Here is a 16,158-nt window from a genome sequence, read left to right as displayed (position 1 = left end):
GAAGGAAGGAAGGAAGGAAGGAAAGGAGGGAGGAAGGAAGAAAAGGAGTAAAGGAAGTCCATCCATTTCGAACGACTCTTTCCTTACGTATACACGTAGTCGCACACAGACTTACACGCTTCTCGCGATTCATAATACGGAAGACTCGTAGAGGAAACGACTTTGGGTTTGAATAATCGAACGGGATCCTTCGCATTTATTTCATCGCCGGAATAATTCGAACGATGCGACCGGAATATGGAAACGATGAATTCTATCGGTTGCTTGGAAATGAGACGCTTTGTTTCTATCCACGATCGGGTGGTCTCATTTTTATTCGACTATATTTCGTCTCTTGCCTCCCGTCGGAAACGGAATAACAACGAGGCGTGCGATAACGATGAAATATATTAATAACCATCTTGATTCTTTTGTATATCCGCTCGAAACTCGACTATTACCTAATATCCGAGAGAAATTTTCCATCGATGAAGTCGTTATTTTTTTTTTTTCCCCCCCCCCCCCCCCCTCTCTCTCTTTCGGGTTAAGCGAGAAAGACGCGACGCGATCTCGAAAGTAGAATGCGAAAGAAGAGGACCGATCAATGGGCTTTGGGGTATAAATAGATAGGGGAGTCGAAACACGATGTAGTCGTATACGTGTGTTCTCTCGAGAGGAGATGACGAAGGAGGAGAAGGAGAAGAAGAAGGAGGATGTAGAGATGGAGGCGTCGAGGGAGAGGACCGGTGCTGAGTTAAAAGGGTTTAGCTAGGCATTTATTTATTTATTGCGTCTGGCCGCAGAAAGGCGAGAGACGCGTGGCAAAGGTACATTGCTCTTTTCTCCTCTTCCCCGTCTCGCTCTTTCCCCTCTCCTCCTTCCTCATTTTCCTTCGTTACTGGTACGAGACCGAACGCCAATGCCGCGTCTCTCTTTTTCTCTTCACACCTTGGACGCGTTAACCACAGCTTTCGTCACAATCGTTGAGATTCTCGTTCTCGGTTTCTCTGCCAAAAACAGGATTTTATTATTAAACGTTTCCGTCTGTCTAATCGATCAGCTTCCGTCGACGATCGATTTATTCTCTACGTCGAGGAAAGAAGCATCTACGCGATCCATATGCCATATGTATTTCCATCGATTGACAACGGTATTATTGCTTTTTCATTCCGTTCTGTTTTATTTTTCTGTGTTTTAAGCTTCCTACGCATATTTTAGATTTCTCAAATTAGTTTGCCGAAAGAGAAAGGCGAAAGAGTATTTGTTCCCTTTCACCCTCTTCGTATCGTTCCGGCCGAAGCGAAAATAAAGGACAGCAGGAAGGGTGGTGGAGAAAATAGAAGAGTCGTAGCTTTCCGTGAACAAACGAGAGGAATGGAGAGAGAGAGAGAGAGAGAGAGAGGAGAAGGGGAGAGGGAGAGAGCCGTTACCAGGCAAGATTCCACTACAAACCACGCATTTCAGCATTCGCTGAAATTAGAGGGGTTGATACGCGTAAAAAGCTGGCGCGAGAGAGAAAAGCTCGCGGGGTTGAAACGAGTATCGAGTTCCCCCCTCCTTGGCCCTTTCCATTTACTCCACTCCACTAGCTTTCGTTCATCAGCCATCCGTATCACGGTGCTTTAAATGCTTTCGGGAAAATTAATTCGAGATAATTATCGCGATGAAAAGTTGCTGGCAAATTAATCGTGTGATTGCCGGAGCGACCACATTAACCTCCTTTTGTCACGTACCGCCACAAGCAACACGGGGATTGGCGTTGCGGCTATGATGGCGGACGATAACCGGCCGGCTGAATAACTGGACAATGGTTCGCGTGTGCGTGCAAATGGGTGAGCCTATCGAAAACTATAATGCGACTTTTGTAACTCGCAGTAAATCTCCCCGCGTCGTGAAATTCATTGTCCTTTTGAAGAGCCGTCAACGCTACTCGATGAGATACGAGACCGGCCTTGTTGTCGCGCCGCTAATAATTATTGCGAAATATCTTTAATATTTCCGACCGAGTTAATTAAAAGCGACATTTTCAGCTGACACGATGAAACACGAGATCCGTAATCCAGCCTTAATACGCGACATCAAAGCGATTCCATTTTTCATATTTCTTTTTCAATGGAAAAGTTTACACGGTAATTCAACGATCGCGCTACAACTCCAAGTTGTAAAGGGAACGTTTCTTCGTCGAGAAAAGTAATTATGTCGAACGTCGTCCATACGCGATTCTAATCTATATTCGAATTGGTAAATCTGATTTTCTGAAAAGAGTAACCTCGACTGGGAAACGAACAGCCTTAATTATTCCACCTATTTTTCGGAGAAGTAATTGATGACGCGAGATCGGCTATCGATTTAACGGAACGAGATAACGTCGGGCGAGCGTATTTTCGGGATATACCCGAATGGAATTTAGTGGAGTAAGTAACCCCTAGCTTTTGCCCCTCGTGTCGTACATATTAGGCCGTCAGGGGTAGCGATTCATCGCTTTCGAGGGACGCGTGGCTGACTCCGAGGGTCTTGAAAAGCGAGGACTGCTACGCTAGGAGGGATTTTTGCCCGTGATATTGCGGGTCTTCCGCGACAACGGATTATGCAAGCACGTCCGACCCAACGGCGCGCGCGCGCACACACACACACACCTCGCTCCGTCTTCTTCTAATTCACTTACGACCCTTTAGTCCCCGCAACTTCGTTGTCTATTTTTCTCACTCTCGCCGGAACACGATATCCGTCTTGTTTTCGACGAATCGATCGTAACAGCCCCTTCGTGTTGTTCTTATAAACCGCTAAATCATTACGTTTTTTTTACGATCGTCATTTCCCTTTCTTGTCTCGCAGAAATAAATTTTCATATAAACGATAAAGTTGGACAGAATAGAAAGAAAAAAGTTGGAATATTTTCCATTGACGTTACTCGTCGCGTCGTTCTCCTTTCTCGATTCGTTTCGCTTACGTGACAACGGTACGGGAGATACTAAGGGTTATTGTACCTAAAACACGGCCCAAGGCCAATGAAATTTTCATAAGCTTCAACAACGCGATGGCTTTCGCGGAGGTATGTCGTCGATAATCGATTTTATAAAGAATCGCTTTGCCTTTTCGACGTCGTACGTATTTAGGTATACGCCGATAGTTTATCTTTATTATAATCTTTTCGAAAGACGCGCGATCGTAAACAGGAGTAATTCGAGAATCACGACGTTACCTATACAAACATCGTAAATGTTGCGTTTATATTATTTAGAAAAAAAAAGAAGAAAAGAAAAAGAAAAACGAGATATCTCGTCCGTATCAATGAACACGGGAAAAAGTCGGTCGGTACGAAAGGACGAAGAGTATTTTCCTCTTTTACACTCTCCTCTAACGAGCTAAGAACGCAACTAAGTTTATATCCGTGGCTCGTAATACCGGCGTTTTATCTCTCTTTAATTTTGTGCGCGTACGCAGGTAATTTAGTCGTAAATACCGTGGGAATTCCATATCGCGCGATTTAGCCCGGGCAACTACCGTGCGGCGATTCGGTTTCATTGCGACGATAAAACATGGCCGGCCGTGCGCGCTTTTACCATGCCGCAAGTGCGCGTAAACAATTACGCGCCGGTCGCTCGCGATGCAGGTAATAAAATGCTAAGGCAAAATATATGACGCAACAAGTGAGCGACGTCCTCGCCGTTTAGTTGCTAGTCGTCCACCGTCTATCGCGTTAATTACGCGATTATTGTGCGAACCAATCGAATATCTTTATATGCTCGGCCATGTTTCATCGACGTTATGTAAAACCTATTGTATCTTCAAACGCGACGAGTTTTCAAAGACGAAGCTTGATCATACAGCTACATAATCCAGAGAAACCTACGAGTACGATCTTACCGAGAAGATGTTTGATTAAAAAAATTCCAAAAACATAGAAACGCGTGATATTGTTTCGTTGCTCGAATCTTATCGCACTAGACGATACATTCGTCTTTTGGTACTCGGAGCGTTTGATACGAGAGAGACACGGAATACGTTCGAATTTGATTTGAAACGTATTTACGTCGACGTTGTTTTCTCGACGATTTTATATCTCGTTAGGAATCACGGCCGAGAGAAAAGTGCAACCTCATGTTCGTCCATTTTTCTGGAAATTGTCGAACATAATGGAGATATAATCGCCGTTAACGTCGTCGCGGTTCCATTCTGTCAGAGCTCTCCTTTCTCTCTCCTCTTTATTTTCGAGGATGACATCTTTCACGGAAGACAAACGATGGATGGTCACGAGAATCTGGCCAAAGGGTCGCTCCGCGGAAATGAGAAAACGTCCATCTTACCCCGGTGCTATCGGGAATATTGGTCTCGCGAGCCGGCTCTGTCTTTTCTCGGCTTCTCCTCTTCTCTCGGTCCTCTCTCGGTCGTTTGAATTTATTTTCGGCTGCGACCCCGTACGTGAGACGAAATTTTCAATGGCCCGTCGTCCTACGCTAAGAGAAGATAAAAAAAAAAAGAAAAGAGACGGAACGAGAAGAAGAGAGAAAAAGGAGAAAAGGGACCGAGACGATCGTTCACGTCGAATCCACTTCGACGTACGAACTAATAATAAAGGTACTGGATGATAAAGTGCGCTATATATTATCTTAAATAAATATTTTACATGTACGTAACATTCCGCGCAAAGAACGATATTTATCGTTAATTTTAACGTTAAATATATAATTACGTTGCAATTGGTTCTCGAGTAAACGAATGGAATTTAATATTTTTGGAAAATCCAGGTTGTAGGCAAAGCGATCGATCGATTGTGTTAAATAAACGATATCGCGTTATGCATCAAACGTTTATATATTTATTAAAGGATTCGATTTTACGGAAAATGAAAAAAAAAGGTAAAAAAAGAAGAATTTACTCCATTTCCGATAAAACGCAAGTTATTACGAAGGTAAAGCAAGCTTTCGTCGGTTTATCAAATTTTGCGTAACCGAGGTAAAAGTTAGTCGGGTCGGATCGCGGGAGAGTATAATCGAGAATAATAGGTTGCATAGCAAGCTCGAGGAGCACTACTGAATACGTAAGTTAGAGGAAAGAAGGAATAAGGAAAGGTGAAACGCATTCGTACCAGAGAGCCTTAAAAAAGGATTGCCCAGGGAGGCTACCGTTTATCAGCTGCAAGCTCGGTGCGGCTGACAAGCTATTACTGCACGTGAGATCGCCTTTGCATCGAGATTGAATAGATCGAAGCTCCTGGAAAATAGCTAACCGAATGGAGAAAGAGATGGAAAAGAAGGAAGAGATAGATAGAATCGAAGAAAAGAAAAAGGAGAAGCGCTTGGAACGAGGTCATGTTAAATTCGACCAACGTGAATTAAAGGACAAGTTATACGTTTCTTTTCATCTTCTTACATCTCTATTGGACTAGGGTTTTCTCTCTCTCTCAATTTGACCAATCGATAAACGGAACTCTCCTAGTCTCGAATCTAATAATTCTTTCGATCGGTCGGTTTCTTCGTTCTTCGAACGGAGAAGCAATTTTCGAGATAACTCGACGGCACTTTCGTTTCGATATCGTTTAACCTCCTACGAAGATGGCTCGTTCACTTAATTATCGTCGAGTAAACTTCCGCGTGATCGAGCTCGACTTGGAGCTTCTCTCCTTCTTCCTTCTTGTTACACATTACAGCGTTCAATAAACAGGATATCGGGCTGGGTTTATGTCTCCTATTAAACTTCGACTCTCCGGCCATCTCTCTCTCTCTCTCTCTCTCTCTCTCTCTTTCTCTCTTTCTCTGCCCTTTCCTTTATCTTTCCTACTTATACTTTCTATCTCTCTTATGTCGTATCACCAAGCTGTCTTTTCTAGAACGATTAATCTCGAAATGCAATCAGCTATCCTCACGAAGCTATCCAGTTATATCGCGTTGTAGTTTTATAGCAAAGTAGAAAAGAATGTAAAAGGGGATGGGTGTACCTAAGTGTCGTTGTAGTCTGCCCTTTCTCGAATATACTCGTATGTAGTATAGCCGAGAACTGTTACACCAGCTAGCAGCACGTCGTCTTGCACGTTAAACTCGTTTCGAAAGATGCTCGACGCGAGAGAAGCAAAGTGAAGAGAGGAGAAGCACGTGCCAGCGGTTTACGAGCGAGAAGGGTCGTACGCCGGTCTTCGTGCTTTTACGGCCGTTAGTTACTCACGGTTCGTTACTTACCTACCACGGCAACCTTCGACGAAGCTGACCGAAGACTTTACGTCTCATCCTCGAGCACATCGACAACTTCGAACTCTCCTTTTATTACTAGATGCACCTGCAACGTGAATTTTACGAATTTACACCCGCATTCGAAGTCATACGGAAATAAGGAAGTCCTTTCCTAACTTTGCTCTTTCTTCCTACGAGTTCTTCCTCTCTTCGGCTTACGTATCGGCGATTCGTTAACGAAACGACGAGTAACGTGGGATGTATTCGTATCGGTTTCGAATTTTACATTTTCGTTTATATTAAAAGATATCTATGGTAACGAACTTTGGAAAAAAAAAAGTAATATCGCGTTGGTCATCCGTTAGAGTTAGCGATCGTTACGCGGCCCGATTCCATTATCGATATCTCATCGATCGGACTTTCCGAACATCGTTACTCGTAAATCAAGAAAAGTATCACTTCGCGCGAAAGTGGAGCTTCTCTTCGCGTTCGAAAGGCACTGATTTCGCGCGTCATATACCTCTTTTTCTTTTTTGCCTCTCTCCCTCTTTCTCTCTTTTCCTCTCCCTCTTTCAAATAAACGCTTTGGTAACACAAAATGGCTAAGAGAAATCCTCGACGATTTATCATTCGCTTCGCTTTCGAAAAGCATATCGCAGTTTCACGATCGATTCTACATCGAGCGCGCACCCTGTTCTTGTATCTACACGTAGCTATGGTGAGAGGGGGTGGAAGAGAGGGAGATGGAGAGAGCGAGAGCGAGAGAGAGAGAGAGAGAACAAAAGTGTAGGCACGCTCGACACACGCGCATACATACGTCTCCAACGTGTTCCGCACGAACGCACATTCGTTTTTCTCCTCTCGATAGCATTGCATTTTTCACGAACCCTCTTCCACCTCCATTTACCACCCTCTCTTTTCTCCTTTCCTTCCTTTTTATACTTCCATCCTCGCGTTCGTTCTTTCGATTAGATCTTGAATATTTCGTAAATTTTGCGTTCAAGCGAAACGTCGTTCTACGAACGTTTTGCACGCGCTCTAGAAAACCTTATACTCTCTATAGATTTTACGGTATAATTAACTATTTCGTTACAATAAAAAAAAAAAAAAAGAAAATTAATAATAGGTGAGAATAAACAAATAAAATTTTATTGGTATTCTCTAAAGTTTTGATAAACCGTCAAGATCGATTATAATTATAAACTTTAGCTCGATCGTAATTTGAAGAAGCGAGCCAAGAAGGATCGAATCGCTTTTATTTTCCTTCCATCAAAGATCCACCGTCCTTCCTTTTTTCGTACGTTCGACTTATTCTCTTTCTTTTTTTTCTTTCGACCGCCGAGCTTAACGATAACGAGCGAAGAGGATAAGAAGGGAGGAAAAGGCGGTAGCGAGGGAGGAGATAAATTCGGCGCGTGACTGTGAAACGGAATTTCGAGCTTCCGAATCCGGCATTGCCTTCGAAAAGGAAACCTCCGTTCCCGATGCAGAAAAGAAATTCCCAAGCAGTTGTGAGCCGGAAGATGTACCCTCCTCTTTTTCCTCTTCTCTTTCCTCTCTACGTATATATGTGTACACCCACCCACCCACACACACACACACACACACACTCTCTCTCTCTCTCTCTCTATCTCTTTCGAAGCTCCTTGACTATCCTCCTTCGTAACGTCACGAATTCGCACACTCGTAGCGACAGATTTTCTAAAGAATTTTCTTTTGCGAAGAGTCCCAAGAACGCCTGGAAATCGTTTTAAAGACACTCGTATAAGAAAATTTTTATACTCGCTGACGTTCATATTTTTTTATTCCGAGTCGAAGATCATCCAAGGTGAGACGAAAGCGAGTAGCGAGGAGCGAAGATCGAAGAAACTTTAATAAGCTTAGCGCCTGGTAAAAGCGATACGACCGCAACGAACTTCGAAAGAAGTCTTCGACCCATCGTCGTAAATAACAGCGGACTACCGGTAAAAATTTATGCGCTCGTCGAAAAGTCGTTCTCGCGACCATCTTCACGCTGACCTTCTTAGAAAGACGACCAGAGTACACGGAAATAGACTTACTCGCGGACAAAGACTACGGCAAAAATTATTAAAAATCTTGCGATTTTTCTTCTTCTTTTTTCTATGACATCGATTTATAGCGTATCGGCCATCGTTACCATTATTTTCTAGAAACGAACGTAGCACGAGTTAAAACAAATGAACGTTATCTTGCGATTAATTAAACGTGCCTAGGATTAAATTCAATTTTCAAAACTTGGACCGAAGAATCGTTCTATTTTTAAGGACGGCCTTTACAGATTGACTCGGGTAAATTATTCCCATAAATGGCTTGCTGCGTGCCAGAGAGGTAGAGAGGAAGGAAGGGAGAGAACGTTTACGTGGTTCGCAAAAAGGTACGTCGTAGCACGGAATAGAGTGAAGTAAGTAAAGAGGAGAAGAGAAAAGAGAGGAGAGAGGTTTGTTCCGCAAGCGAGCGCCGAAATACTTTATGCTAAACTGAGTTTATGCCGCGAGCGTTATTGAAACTCCGAGTGGGGTTCCGCTAGCAGCTCGGCTAGAGGCTAAGGGGGTGAGCTGCCTTAAAGGTCAGAAGCGAAACACAATATCCGCGGACTTATTTATCACGTCGCGGCCCTACCCTTTTTTCCTCCTTTTGCCTCGCCTTCCCCACGGTAAACACTATTTCGCCTTTCGAAACTTAAGCTCCGCGTCGTTTCCGCATATCGCGACACCGATTACTTATCGCTCCTCAACGTTTCTTCTTTATCTAATATTTTCTATATGGATCGTTGTTTCTTAAATTTTTAAATTAAACGCATTTGTCAAGTCGAGGGACGGAACGATACCGATCCATCGAAGGAGAATAGGAACAAGAGAGGAGAACAGAAACAATGCCGGGCTCGAAGAAGCTTATGCAGTGCGAGATAAAAAGGCGCTTCCTTCCGGGCAGGAGCTATTAAAATCGTACCATTACGGCGGTATATGCGAGGTGTATCCTCGTCGACGGTTTTATTTCATTACGTCGTTTGCACGGTTAACGAAATTACCGCAATTTCGCGGCGTGCCGGCCGCATGAGCGGAGCGGAGACGCTACCAACACGGGCCGAGCTTGTTTTACCGTTTCTGCCCTCCTGCAACCGTGTAAAGCGCGTATGTATGTATCTCTATCTCGCCCGGAGGATCTCGTCCTTCCGTTTCCGCTTACACTGCTTTCGAGTTCCTTTACTCCCTCGCGCGCTCTCTCTCTCTCTCTCTCTCTCTCTCTTCCCTCGCGCACTCGCTATCGCTCCTTCCTCTCTTTTCATCGATCCGTAAGAACAACTACCAGCAAAACAGATGATTAGACCTTGAAAGGAGATACGATCTCGAGCAAGGATTCCTTTTGATTTCTACCGATTAAAAATTCAAAAGTTCTCTCTCTCTCTCTCTCTCCATTTCTTATGGAATTCACTTTATTTATCTCATACAATCTAATATCCCGTCCAAGACGCGGAGAGCTCGGGAAAAGAATAAAAATGAAAGAATAGGCGGAAACCGAGCGAATTCCTGTGCCATTCCGTCGGAGTTAGGCGCAGCTAGGTCGCGATGCAAGCCGATTTACGTGGCCGTAACTCGTAAGGGGTTGCTTGAATATGAAAGAGTATAAATTATAGCGGCTACTAGGACCCTCTTGCCACTGGAGAAGCTGAAAGAAGAGGAAGAGGAGGAGGAAGAAGAAGAAGAAGAAGAAGAAGAAAACGAGCTGCTTGACGGTGGAACGAATCACCGAAAAGGTTTTGCTGACTCGTGCCCGAAAGGGCGCACAAGCCCTCCGGGCTTTTAATACGGCATCGTTGCACCTAAAGGCTCCCCGGGAAATTAGTTTTTCCCTGACACTCTCTCGTCCGTTCCCTTCTCTTCTCTCTCCACCCGATCGCACCATCATCGCCCGTCTTCAGTCGAGCTTCGCTTCTTCCTACCAACCTCTTCTCCATTGACCTGACGTATTACCCTTCGACCTTTTGTCGCGCGACCTCCTTCTCTTTTTCCACACGGTGAATGTCAAAATACCAGGAGCATTATCGTCTCTTTTCATCCCTCGTTCTGCCTTTCCCGTCAGCGAGCCTCTATCTTTCTTCCTTCCTTTTTCGGTTTATTGAATCCCGCGAACGCGAATCTTTCTGTACAAGTTCGACGAGTGCTCCGTTTTTCATTCGTGCATATTTCCACGTGGCTTTGTCGAATCCGGTTCCTGGAACATGGATCTTTTCTCTTCCTTTCTTTTTCTTCTTTCTCTTCTTCCCTCTCCCAAACGACTAAGAATTTGGAGGGTCGGGCCACTCGATCGGAGCTCGAGCGACTATCATATTTTTGCACTAACTTTTTAAGGAGCGACTTATCGTACCTGAACACGTTTTTTAAATTTAGATGACTTTTTACGGTGTATTATCATTCGAGAGGGTATATTGCGATATCACAGGCATTGACGTCGTCGATATCATTGACGCACGGCGTTCATTTCATCGGAGATAAGTTTAAATATAGATGGAATTTTTTTTTTCGACAGGACGGCGCTCGCGCGCGAACGCGAATATAGATAGTTTTCTATTCGTAGTAGATGCGTTGCTTATTTTCAGTAGAACATTTATCGACGTCGTTCCGTTGATGCGTCGTTAACGTCATCGTCAACGTTCGTTTATTCTCGTTTGGTTTCACGCAGGTGGGTTCATGGGCGGATATATTTGGGTAATGTATTTCAAAGAATCCGCAAAAGCGATCGAACGTAGCTAACTACCGTAAAATCGTTGAAACTATATTTACGAAGCGTTCAAATTGCTGGAAAACGACACCGCGAATGCAATGACCGTCGACGACGAACGAAGTAGGCATACGGATAACGAAACCGAGACCACGCACGAATATTTTGATTTTTCAAACGTACAAAATCGCGCGACCAATGGCGTCGTCCCACGAGTATCGACGTCTACGTTCGCAAGAGAACTCGACGGTGCTAGGAGCGAAACGATTTCTCGCTCGAGTCGCGAAGGGGAAAAGACAGGGAGAAAATATTTTCCAAGCTTCTTACGGCTTCTTTCTCGGCCGATCGACTTTGCAACCCCCTAAGGACAAAATTGTGGTCCTTTAACCGATGTCACCCTCGCACGGGAGGGTAGTTGCATACGGCGTCTTCCGCATCGTCCCCTTTTTCGCCCTCGCCCTCGCCCTCGCCCTCGACCTCGCCCTCTCCCTAGCGCATATATCCGATGGTGACCCCAATTTCGATCGAGCTCCGGAGCCACTCGGCGCCACATTGTCCTCGCATCTCGAGAACCCTTTGTACTCTCCGCTCTCTATCAACGACGATGTCGTCGTTGTCGTCGTAGTCGTAGTCGTCCACCATCTTCTCCTACTCATCGTCCTGCTCGTAATAATAACGGCCGAGTCCTGTTCGTAGTTAAGCTGGATTGGTCGTCGGACTACTAGGCAAGACTCTCCTAGTGCAATCATCCTGGATTACTGCGAGACCTTTTGACCGACGTATTTGAAGCTTATCGTCTGGTACATTTCTCTTATATTCTTGTCTCTTGGAATTTAGTCGAAAAATTGTGTTCCGCGAATTTTGGATTTAAAGGTACGTACGTAGAAAAGAAAAAAAAAAAAGAAAACAAAAAGGAAAAGAGACGTCCAACGATGGAGCTCTTCAACGGTATCTCGAGCCGAGAAACATATTTCGTGTTCGAATCGCGATCGGAAAATGCGTTATCCCAAAGGTCGAGTCGAGTTTAATTCCGCTCGTGTAGAAAAAGGATGAACGGACTTGTGTGCGGCTCGAAAACGCAGAGAGACTTCTTTTCTCCTTCGAAGTCGGGGAAAGCGTTATCGCGAATTAAAAGCGATTAAAACGAAAGGTATTTTTGCCTTTGACGGAGCCGTCGAGTTCGAGGCGCGAAAATCGAAAAACGATTCGGGATCATTGGCGAAGAAAGGCCGTTAATCTTCCCGCAGGAGGAGGGAGACTAGACGCGGTACTCTCTCGTGCCTCGTCTCGAGACGAGGCAGAGGCGCCTCGTCATTAATCACCGAGGGCGGCCGCTCTTCTTATCGAACGCGCGGCTACGCTCGAATTCAATAAGCGCAAAGCGTAATTTTGCGCGGGGGTTATTAGGGGCACCTCCAAGGCGAACCTTCTACCTCAAGATCGTTAATCGAATTGCGCCTCTTGGCTGCTGGAAATGCGCCGCTACGATGCTTCTTGCTTCGAAGAAGAGCCGAGTCGGGTCGAGCCACGTTACGTCGGTCCTTTTTCCTTCGAAAGGACTTCCGAGAGGATCGTCAACAGGTTCCTAAGAAACTCTCCGTTCTAAGACGAGAGTCTCGTCGAGTAGAGCATTACGAAAGAACAAAAATAGAGGAATGTATCTATATACGGCGGAATAAGAATTGCCCGCACGCAATTCCCCTCTTTAACCCGTCCGACCGTTTATCTTTCCCTTCTTATATTTTCACATTTTCCATTTAAATAAGAAAAGCAAAATGACGCGCGTGAACTTGAGTTATTCCTAGTATATACGTATGTAACTAAATTCAAGGGAGTGAGCAACAGGCAGCGTGGCTTTATATGATAACTTATCAGCATGCACATATTTATATGTCATTTACTTGAAAGGGTATGAATACATATAACAAGAAGCATATGTACCTAGGTGCGTTAAAGCGATAGCTTTGATTTATGGAGCGTATAATGTCCTCAAATTTTTTTCGATTCTAAAGTATTTCGATTGAAAATCATAAATAAGAAAGGGACCCCTTTAAAGTATGATAAATGCCGTGAAATGCGCGAGTAGATTTTCTAATATCCACGATCTACCTTACTTAATCGAATGCCTCCTTTTATATAATCGACGGGAAGAGACGAACGATCGAAGTCACGGACCTAAGCCACTCTTATTCTCGGCGGCAGGATCGACGGAAAAATGAACTTGGCTTCTTTTCGCTTAAAAATAATCTTTAAGAATCATTAACCTAAATCCCGAAGAAGGTTCAGCCACGAGGCTTAACTCTCTCTCTCTCTCTCTCTCTCTCTCTCTCTCTCTCTCTCTCTTTCTCTGTCTCTGGCTCATACTCATTTTCCTTCTCTCTTCCCTTATCGCTTTCCCTCGACAGGAAATTTCGAACTTCCTTACGGGGGTAGTTTCATCTTGCGCTCCGATCGAGCTGAAAATTGCAGACCCGCTGCATTTTGTCAGGTAATCGAGAGCATCGGATTTCGAATCGTTCACGCGATTAAGTACGGATTAGCTGAGAGAAAAGAAGAGAAAAGGGTAAAACTTTTCCTCTTGCATTTGTCGTATACTTTGAACGAGACAGTGACGTATCGGTCGGCGTTTGATACCGCGCGTCCTGGCGAATGACTCGCAATGTCCGTTAGATAATATCATCTTTTTTAATTTTTGTTTTTTGAACAGGCGCGTAGTCTAAATGAATTTCATCGTTCGCCGAGCTTCTTCAAATTCTCTTGCACGCTTTCAAAAGAATTAAATCGTCGTACATAGGTACGTACGTGCCATGTGCATATGTACTGGAAGAGAAATCGACGATAAATGGACGAGTTGAAAAGCAGGAATTATTCGTGCGTATGATAAAATAAAGAATGAGAGTTGGCATTGTTCGTTTATCTTTGATGCGTCGAGCCAGAAGGGTATGCGCATGAAAAGAGAGAGAGAGAGAGAGATGGAAGGAGAGACAGAGACAGAGAAAGACGGAGACAGAGAGAGAGAGAGAGAGAGAGAGAGAAATTGCCTTCGGAGATGTATTCTCTCTGTAATTTGTTCAAGTCTATTCGCACTAAAGAAATTTGTAATATAGTTTTAACCAATGGCAAACGTTGAATGTTCAATTAAGTTTTCGTTCCGCGTAGAACAATGCCGCGCATTTAAACGCGAGAGCAACCGGGCGATCCTCAAAGTCGATCTTCGTTCTCGAAAATGACGACTCGAATGCAAAACGAAATAACGTTTCTCTCGTTCGTTTCTTCCTTTTTTATCGGGAAGGAATTTTTCACGTTTCTGTTCGTCGACACTTTAAAAATTCGCTCGGAGTATGGACGTTGAAGAGAAAGATAGAAATCCCGTAGGAGGCTAGGGGAAAAATCGAGAAGAGGCAGATTGCGCTTGAAGGTTTCCATGGAAAAAACGGAGAACGCATATCGGTAAGAACCAAGTTCTAAACGGCCGCGCGAGAAATGCGGTCGACGATCGCGAACGCGATGTTCTATTCCTGTGGAAAATGCGACAGGAAATAGCCAAGACGAAAGCGGCCTCGCTTAGCTATGCAAAATCGAGAAAAACGCTTTGTTCGACGGCGAGCCGTCTTTCGCGGAGATCGCCAACTCGCAAAAGCGGCCAGACGAGACGAAACGAGAGTGGACCAGACGAGGGCCAATGCCAAATCTTTGCCAACCCTGGCTGCCCACGGTCGACGGTATTTTTGTTCCTTCTTTTAAAGGACAGAAACGTTCTGTCTCGAAACGTTGCGTCCTTTCGTTCGCATCTTTTTTATCCAGTTGCGTTCGATCGCGCGAGCTTATTCGATCGGAAAGAACGAGTATAGGTACGCGCGATCTGTCGCGCTTCGATTCGCGCAGCTTGCTCCTCTCCGAAGAAAGATAGAAATATGAAAGGCGAGAAGGAGAGGAGGAGGAGGAGGACGGGGACGAGGGCCAATGCCAAATCTTCGACACGGTTGACAACCCCAAACGCAAGAGACTACGCGAGAGACGACGATAGAGGGAGAAGAACTAACGATAAAACGAACGAACGGAGAAAGTTTTAAGCCACGTTCATCCCGAAACATCGCGAAGCGAACGGATCGAGAGAGGAAGGAGAGGCTAGAGAGAGAGAGAGAGAGAGAGAGAGAGAGAGAGAGAGGGAGAGGGAACGAAAGAAGAAAGAGGAGAGAATTCTGGACCGACTTTGACTACGATTCCGAAGAAAACCGGTGCTTCGCGTAGAAACGCTACGAAAAAGAGGGATAGAGAAAGAAAGAGAGTAGGATTCGTCGACGAAACGACGTTCTTGAAAAACTTTCCTGACGCTTCTACGCTCGCGGTTGTTAAAATAAAAGAAGAGGAATCCGTTTTCTCTGTCTCCCTTTCTACTGAAAGAAGAACGGAGAAAGGACGAAAGATAGAAAGAGCTTCGACCGTTTGGGAAATGAAATGCCACGGAATTGGAAAAGTTTAAATGCGAGCAAAAAGAAGGAAAAGGAGGAGGCAGAGAAGAAGAGCGTTTTACGGAAATCGTCGCGCTCGTCGCGAGAGCAACCTACTCGCTCCAAGGAAGAAGGTAGATCCTTGGCGCGGAGATGTCTCGAAAAGTAAGAGCTTTGCGAGTAGTTTCGCGAACGACGAAACGCGTGTGATTAAGATCCGCGCGAAGCCAAATTTCTAATCCTCCTTTCGCTTCGGGCTAACAGCCGTCATCGATGCACTCGCGAAAGCATTTCGCAAAAGACGTTTCGCGTCTGATCGGTTGGTTGCGCTACGGTGTGAACGTAACTTAATGCGAAAAGGAGAAGAAAAGTGATGGAAGGTAGAGGAGGACGGTCGATGAGTGCGACGGGTCAACGAGAGCCAACACCAAGCCGGGATCCTCGCGCCTGACTCAGTCGACGACTAAAAGCCGACTATAAGCATGGCCAGCGTGCAGAGCTTTCTATTCCTGGCGAAGATCCACAGAGTCGTGGACCCCCACGAACTCGAGCTCGCTCTCTTTCTTCTCCCTCTCTCCTTATGCACCGGTCCAGACTTAGAAGAGCATCTTTCCACTCCTAGCTGAGACGACCATACTCGATCTTAACGAGGAGACCTTCGTTCCATTTCCGGGCGAACAAAAACCGATCTACCAGTTCATCAAGGACCGCGGCTATCGATTTTTTATTATTAGCGCGCGAATGGATCGCATCTTTTTTCGGACGCTGACCGCGCAAACTTTTTTAGATTTTTAAAAGCATTTTGGCATTACGTTTCGACG

The 16,158-nt window shown here is 44.9% G+C and overlaps 1 protein-coding gene and 1 long non-coding RNA gene across 2 annotated transcripts in view; one reads left to right on the top strand and one right to left on the bottom strand.

Moving 5' to 3' along the window:
• LOC127061541 (protein rhomboid) overlaps positions 1-16,158 on the top strand; it is a 232,769-nt gene that overhangs the window by 100,334 nt on the left and 116,277 nt on the right. The gene's annotated exons all lie outside the window — the stretch shown is intronic.
• LOC127061568 (uncharacterized) overlaps positions 694-16,158 on the bottom strand; it is a 43,195-nt gene continuing 27,730 nt past the window's right edge. The window contains exons 6-7 of the long non-coding RNA XR_007780895.1: positions 6,156-6,252; positions 694-986 (exon numbers count right to left, since the gene is read on the bottom strand). This is a non-coding gene — a long non-coding RNA (uncharacterized LOC127061568). The remainder of the gene's footprint in view (positions 987-6,155; positions 6,253-16,158) is intronic.

This window comes from Vespula vulgaris, chromosome 2 (assembly GCF_905475345.1).
Source record: "Vespula vulgaris chromosome 2, iyVesVulg1.1, whole genome shotgun sequence".
NCBI lineage: Eukaryota > Metazoa > Arthropoda > Insecta > Hymenoptera > Vespidae > Vespula > Vespula vulgaris.
This window is presented reverse-complemented; position numbering and strand designations above follow the sequence as displayed.